General features: G+C 44.2%; 1 long non-coding RNA gene across 1 annotated transcript; it reads left to right on the top strand.

The window, feature by feature from the left end:
- The first annotated feature begins 202 nt into the window (after positions 1-202).
- Positions 203-7,205, top strand: LOC112623614. The gene is made up of 2 exons (XR_003119175.1): positions 203-1,146; positions 6,926-7,205. It is a non-coding gene; the product is annotated as an uncharacterized LOC112623614 (long non-coding RNA).
- The last annotated feature ends 351 nt before the right edge of the window (positions 7,206-7,556 follow it).

Raw genomic sequence — 7,556 nt, 5'->3', positions numbered from 1 at the left:
ACTATAGGCCCTTGTAATGAATAAGAGGAGACAGAGCCAATTTTTCTATCATAACAGTAAATTGGCCCCAAATTAAGCCAATACCCAGTTCTTATTGCTTCTGCAGAGAATTAATAAACCATGGCATCTTCTGAAAGTGGGGAAGCCAGCAGCTCAGAGAGGTGTCAGAAAGCTTTTTACGGGGCTGGAGATGTTCTGCCTTAGCAAGTAAAATGGTTTGATGGTTATGCCACAAACATGCAGAGAGGGGGAAACGGCACGGGCTGCCCTGCCTGTGCCCACTCCTGGCTCAGCTCAGAAGCGTGCCCACTATGAGAAGTACCTGCAGTAGCTGGCTCTTGGGGCGTTAATGGCTATGGCCTCCCAGAGAATACTACGGAATATTTTAGGTTTACATTTTGCAGATGGTGTGCCAAGTCATTCCCTCATTCGGCCTATTAGGTGGTTAGTTTCCTTTTTCTAGTTAAAGGATTAACTAGAATTATCAGTCATCATGAGCTTCCCCCCAAGGACAGGTCAAAGGAAATTAATGGAAACTGCAGCAATAGAGACATGGGTTAGTTCCACAGAAGGAATTCCTGACTGGGAGAATTAGCCCTGGCACAGCTTCCAAGGGGGTGGAATTAGAACCCATCATGGAACCTAGGCAGAGCTGGAAACCCCTGCAGGCTCTGGCTCAGAATGGAGGTTACAGGCAAAACAGCAGAGTTAGGAGGGGAGGCGGGTTAAGTACTTCACCATAAAACGTTCCAGAAACTTGGATCTGAATGGGGGCCTTTGAAATATTTCAGTCTGACCTTTTCACGTGCAGATGTGAAAACTGTGATCCAGACCTGGCCAGTGACTTGCTAAGGGCCATGCAGCTAAGTAACAGCAAAGGTAGAATGCAGGGCTGCAGTCCCTGCCGTGATTCCCCAACTTGAATCTAGTAATGCTCACTGTAGATGAGACGACAGCCTTCTCAGGTTCTCGGTCCATGGGACTATAAAATGGAATGTTGGGCTTGGCACATCACAACACAATTGCCTGTTTACAAGTTTATTCGCAATCTCCAATGGAAGTGAATGCCCCAAGGATGGGGACCATGGCTTCCTCATCTTTGTCACTGGGTGCCTTCCACAAGGCCTGACACATAGCAGGTCTTCAGTAAGTATAGAGGGATTGGGTGAAGACAACTTTGAAGGTCCTGAGACATAGCTCCTCTGTGTATACTATCCCCATGATGTGCTTGACAAGATGTCCCTGTACCACAAGATGGTATCATTATTGTAATCAGAGTAGATAAGAAACCTGGGTTCTGGGAGCTACATCAGATATGGCAAATACTATTTGCTAAGTCTAGGTGATGGGTATATGGGCATTCACTAGGCTATTCATTATATTAAAAAGTATTTATTATACTTCTCTGTTAAATATTTTCATAACAATAGTCAAAACAACGTAATAGCAACCTAAAGTTTATTCCTAAAAATGCTCATGCTCATGAAGCTTGGTTCTAGAACATAGCCACATCATTAGATGTCATTAGTTATAGTTGTATCATTCAGCAGATGTCTATTGTTGCTAATAGAATGTTCTGGATTCTTCCGTGGCACAGCACTGAAGAAGACTCAGCCAGTGCCCTTAAGAAACTTGAAGAGAAATGAGACTCAAGCCAACATTGCCACAAAACAAGGCAGATGTGGCTGCAGGGGAGATGTGGGGAATGCTGGGGTGGCTGAGGCTCAGCCGCACTCTGCGGGTTCTTCCACTGACCCCACCCCCTGACCAGCTCAGCCAACATTAACCCACTGCACACACACGGTCACACCACAGGCATCTTTAGAGGCACCAAAGGCTTGCTAATGACTAGGGTCCCCCCACCTGAGGAGCGCTTGGGGCCCCTTGCCTCCAGCCTTCTTCATTTCCTGCTATGGAATATTTGCACATGTGACCTATAAGGTTTAAGTGAAACAAAAAGGAAAATGAGCCACAAAAGGGCAGCCTGGGGCATGTGTGTGTGAAAGGAGACGTGCAAGATCATTGCCGTGGGGACTTGTTTTGGGAGAAGGAAGACAGCACATTTATGGACTGCTGATGTGGTTACAAATGCCACTGCCAGCAGCATGGCATCACAAGTCCAGGGTCATGGCTGATGCACATATTTGTAAGCTCTAGGGTGCAGCATGAAAGCACAGAAAAGCACCAGATTTGGCATCAGACAGCACTGGATTCAAATCTGGGCTCTACCACTTACTGGCAATGTTCAGCAACTTGCTTAGCCTCACTTCTCCCATTTGTAGAATAGGGCTAACAATGAGTATTTCACAAGGCTCATCTACGAACTTAATAAGATTCTACTGCACATGGAGTATGCAGCGCAGCCTGGCATGGAGTAGGTGCTCAGTAAATGCTTCCTTACCCACCTATTCTTGCCCCTTTGCAAGGACAACTGCTTGAGGTTATAAATACATGGAAGAGTGTGGGTGCCTGCACAGTTTTTGTTTTGGCTCAAAATAGACACCCAAACCATCTTCTGTAGGTTTTCACATTGAGTCCTGTGTGCTAACAACCATCTCTCTGTGAAGGCACAGTCTTGGGCAAATGCTCAAATAGGTCAATGGGTGGTGATACCTCCTGAGTTAGAGTTCCTGCAAAGACTAACCTGGAGCAAGGATTCAAGTAGGCATCATTTATTTGGGAGGCAACCCCAGTAAACACTAGCAAGGAAGTGAGCAAGTGAGACATCAAAGGAAATGAAGCCAATGAAGGAAGTGTCAATATACAGGTTACCACTGGGGGCAGCTGAGTAACAACTAGGGGCTCAACCTTACAGGGGAATTCTGGGAGAAAAAGTAGACCATACCTCAGAATTACCTACCTTATGGGCAAAGGAGCTGGGGTATTTATCCTCCAACTCCCATCTATCAATGGCTGAGGGCTGCTCCTGGACATGAACTGGGAATTTTCAATTCACTATGCAGGCATGCTAAGAAAGAGCCTTCAGGCCCTCAGTTGTCAGTGCTTTCAGTACAAAGTGGTAAAATGCTCTTAGCACATATTGAAATAAGGACCAAGGAGTATTAACGGGCACCAACAGCACCTGCTATATTCCCTTACATGGAATTCCTTCTTAACACAGTCATTTTAACTTGGGTTTTGGTGGCTTTAGGTCTCTATTTACATGCATTTCCAGCCTGAGTTTTCTCATAATCTTCTAAAATCTTTCAGCTCCAAATGAGTAGGTAGTATGATCTACCAAGATGTGCACGATATGCATTGAGACTGTAAAATCCTTTAGAGGAGCATCTTTTTTACATTTCTCTTTTGCTGTGACTTTGGGTTAGTGGCATGCCCTCTCTAGCCTTTTCTTCTTCACCTGTAAAATCAGGAGGTTTGCTACGATGGCCTCAAGGCTCCCCAGTCTGTGATTTTTATGCTGTCAGCTACCACCCAAGATCCCTGGTGCTGAGTGGAGTGCATGTGAGGTATTCATAAAGGTTCATGGAATAAACAGACACCCATACTGCTCCAAGCCAGAGGTTTTATACTCCTTCAACTGGTGGAGTAATAGACCCAGGCCTCCTCCAGGAGAGATGGCAGGGACTAGACGACTGGCAGGCAAGATGGTGGCCATCAGAAGCTGAACAGAGGAGCACTGAATTCTGGGAAAGGAAGCTGAGGGCAGAAATAGCAAAGTCAAATCTGTGTGGAGAGAACCCCCAGAGGCCACAAACCCACCCCATTGCCTTTCAACAAGACCATACTTAAGCCCTTCAGATGAAAACTCCATGAGCTACTTTTAAAGACCTACAGAGAACTAGGTAACTCCTGACCCTCTCACTGCAAACCACCAAGCAAGCTCTCCTGAAAAGTCAGAGAGAATGGAACTTGTTCCGTAGTTTCAAGCCAAAATAACCCAGTCTCAGCTAAATGGACAGTCCAAGTGACGTGGGGCGTGGGTTTCACCTAGAACCCTCCAGGAACTGTCTGCTCTCCTTGTTTAGGGCCAGGAGTTGCCCAGAGCCCCAGTCACTTAGTCTCTTTCTTTGGCTCCAGGCTCACTGGAGATGGTGAACAGCTGTTTGCTATTCTGAGAGAAGGAGCCTTTCATATACTTGAAGACATTTTAAATCATCTCTCTTAATGATGGCTGGGAAGACTTCTTGTTACAGCTACCACATGGATAAAAAGCATGGGCCATCCAGTACTAATGTTAAATTCATCTGAGCCCTGGATGTGCAGGCATAGGGTAGAAATTGAACGAGTAGGATGGTCTTGTTTTTAACGCTTTGGCTTCAGGCAAGGAGACTGTTAAAAAGCATACATTTCTTTAAAAAACTAAATGACTAGCAGCAGTCTAGTTGTGGGTGATAAAAAGATAGACGACTTTATTTCTGTGTATTTGGCCATGAATAATTTTTATAACCAGGAAAAAAAACTCAGACTAGAGTGCAGTAGCTTGATCATAGCTCAGTGCAGCCTCGAACCCCTGGGCTGAAGCAATCCTCCCACCTCAATCTCCTGACTATCCGGGATTATAGGCACACACCATCACATCCAGGTAATTAAAATAAATTTTTTTACAGAGATAAGGTCTCACTATGTTACTTTAGGCTACTCTCCAAACTCCTGACCTCAAGTGATCCTCCTGCCTTGGCCTCCCAAAATACTGGGATTACAGGCGTGAGCCACTACGCCCAGCCTGGGCTGCTTTTTGAGACAGTGGTGAGATACAGTAATAAGAGGGAGACTGAAGGAGAAAAGTCAAGGAGGAGATTACCCTGGCGTTGCTTGACAGAGCTGTCCCCAGTCTTTTTGGCAGCACGGACTGGTTTCGTGGAAGACAATTTTTCCACTGCTGGGGAAGATGAGGGGTGGTTTGGGGATGAAACTGTTCTACCTCAGATCACCAGGCATTAGATTCTCATAAGGAGTGTGCAACCTAGATCCCTCACACACACAGTTCACAATAAGGTTCACGGTCCTGTGAGACTCTAATGCCACCGCTGATCTCACAGGAGGTAGAGCTCAGGCAGTAATGTACCACCTGCTGTGAGGCCTGGTTCCTAACAGGCCATGGTGGGGGTGGGGGTGGGGTGATGGGGTTGGGGACCCCCGGCCTAACACATAACAGGCATGCCACCATGACGTGGAGAATGCTATTACTTGCCCAGTTTGTCTTAAAGAGCTTTCCTTCCCTTTATCTCAAGGAAACAGTAGTTGGCAGACAGACACAGCATCTCCTACAAAAACTTCAGAAGGAACAGTGTGTGTTAGAGCTTTGTTGAATCTTACACCAAGTTAAAAGTATCTTTGGCTTTTGGAGTATGACTGAGGTTGGAAGGGGATGCCCTCACTTGCCTGGGATGGAAGTAATTCCCAAACATGAATGCACTCACCAAAAAAGCATAAATGTTGGGGAACAGTTGATGATAAACTGTTAAGTGAAAAAAAACAAGCCATAAAATACTATATATACTGTAAGCACATATATGAAAATTCTGTATTTATAGAGATAAGGGCTCAAAAGATCAAAAATAGTTGCTGTGTTGAGTTAATGAATTATAGGCAAGTTTTTTCAAAAAGTTCTTAATGTAACTGTGGTCCATTCAGGGTTTTTTAATCTAACATTTTATTATGAATATTACCAAACCTACAGCAAAATTGAAAGAATTTTACACTGAGCACCCATTTACCTGACACATAGACTCTGCCTTTAATGCTGTTCAGTTTTTAAACTATTTTAAAGTGTTTTAAGCTTTTGTTTTCCATAATATTTGGCACTTACATTAAGTATAAACTATATAGGCTTAATTACACAATGAACACTTCAAGAATCAGAACATCATCTATAATACCAGCAATTTGCGAGGCCAAGGCAGGAGAATTACTTTAGCCCGGGAGCTTGAGACCAGCCTGGGCAATATAGTGAGACCCTGTCTCTAAAAATAAATAAGAATCAGAGCATACCTTCGCTCTTGCAGCTCCCCGTGTGCTCTTTCCTATTCCCAACCCATCTGCCTTCCTCCAGGATAGTCACAACCTGAACTGTGGGTTTATTATTCTCTTTCTCACCTTTCTGGTAACTTTTATGTATGTGTCTGTGTTGGCCAGGGCAGACTAGGTCATGCTGTGGAAACAAAACACTCTAAAATCTTGACTGCTTAACAGAACAGCAAAATTTTTTTCTTGCTCAAGAAAAAACCTACCTACTGCAGGTCCAGCTGACTTTCATATCCTTCATGCAGCAACTCCACAATCCAGGCTGCTTTGACCTTAATGTGCCATCACCTAAATATGAGGCATTCCGCAAGATCACTTCAGCCGCAATGAGCTGCTTCAGCCCAGGGGTGATGCGTGCTCCTTACAGTCATAGCCCATTGGCCAGGAGAGCTACCTGACCTCACTTGGCTGCCAGGGGAGAGAAATGTGATCCTTCCATGTGCCCAGGAGAAGAGCACAGAAATGCAGATATGGGTAAGCCCTGGAAAGCTCCTCCATATTAGCCCTGAGCAACATATTATTTACTATTTGCTTGGGTTGGTTTTTGAGCTTTACCAAGAAAAATAATCATCATCATGCTCTACGCAGCCCTCTGCAAGCTGCTTTTCCTCATCCATGGGAGATGTCTCTAACATTTACCCATGTTATTGTAGGTAGTTGTATTCTCATTCATGTTCACTCTTGTATAGAACTCCATTGCATGAATGATATGCCTACATGTTTTGTCCACTCTCCCATTGAGAGATATTGGAGGTTCCTGTCTTTTGCTGTTTTAAACAATATGCTGCCAAATATAGGTCTCTCGGTGCAGATGCATAGGAGATTCTCTAGAGCACAGGTTGCTCAGGTTTTTAAAACTAAAATTTTTAATGAGAGGAGAAAGACAAAGCAACAGCAAAAGGCGGGAGGTGTTAGCACTTTTCCATTTTGCAAACGGCAGGGTGCAGGAGATTGACTCTGTGCTCTCCTTCAGCAAGGCACAGGTTGAACTCAGAACAAGTAAGTCAGAGATGAAATAAATGTCTTCGCATAAAGCTGCGAGTTTACAAAGAGAAATCAAATGAGGAACCCAAGCAACTGTTGCTTTCACATAACTTGGAGGTTTCTAAGGCAGTGTTTCTCAATGTCAAGATGTCACCATTTCAAAAGAGAACCTGAATTCTCAGAAGATTTCAACGCAAGATTTTCACTTGCCTCCATTTTGCAAATAAATGCCATACTGTGATCTTGTTCTCTTTTTTTTACTGGAGGGAGACATGTCTTGGAATCAAAGAAATAATGACAAGGTATTTCCACTCTCCCTAAGACTGGCAACACTAGTGTACAGCCCTGGAAGGAAAGATATAAAGCAGGAGAAATAAGGCTACCGGGAACAGATTTCAACATCGGCAAACCAAGGAATATTATTAATCACGTAATTTATCCTACTAGGTTCCTGGTGGGATCCTTCTTGTTAGCTTTGACCACAAGCAAGAAATTGTGGCCTTGATGAAATGTTTTATTTTCAATTTATCAGCGGTAATAGAGGGGATCTGGTAACCCATCTCTTGACAGGTTAAGAAAGAAATGGA

Source organism: Theropithecus gelada, chromosome 4 (assembly GCF_003255815.1).
Source record: "Theropithecus gelada isolate Dixy chromosome 4, Tgel_1.0, whole genome shotgun sequence".
Classification (NCBI taxonomy): Eukaryota; Metazoa; Chordata; class Mammalia; order Primates; family Cercopithecidae; genus Theropithecus; species Theropithecus gelada.
This window is presented reverse-complemented; position numbering and strand designations above follow the sequence as displayed.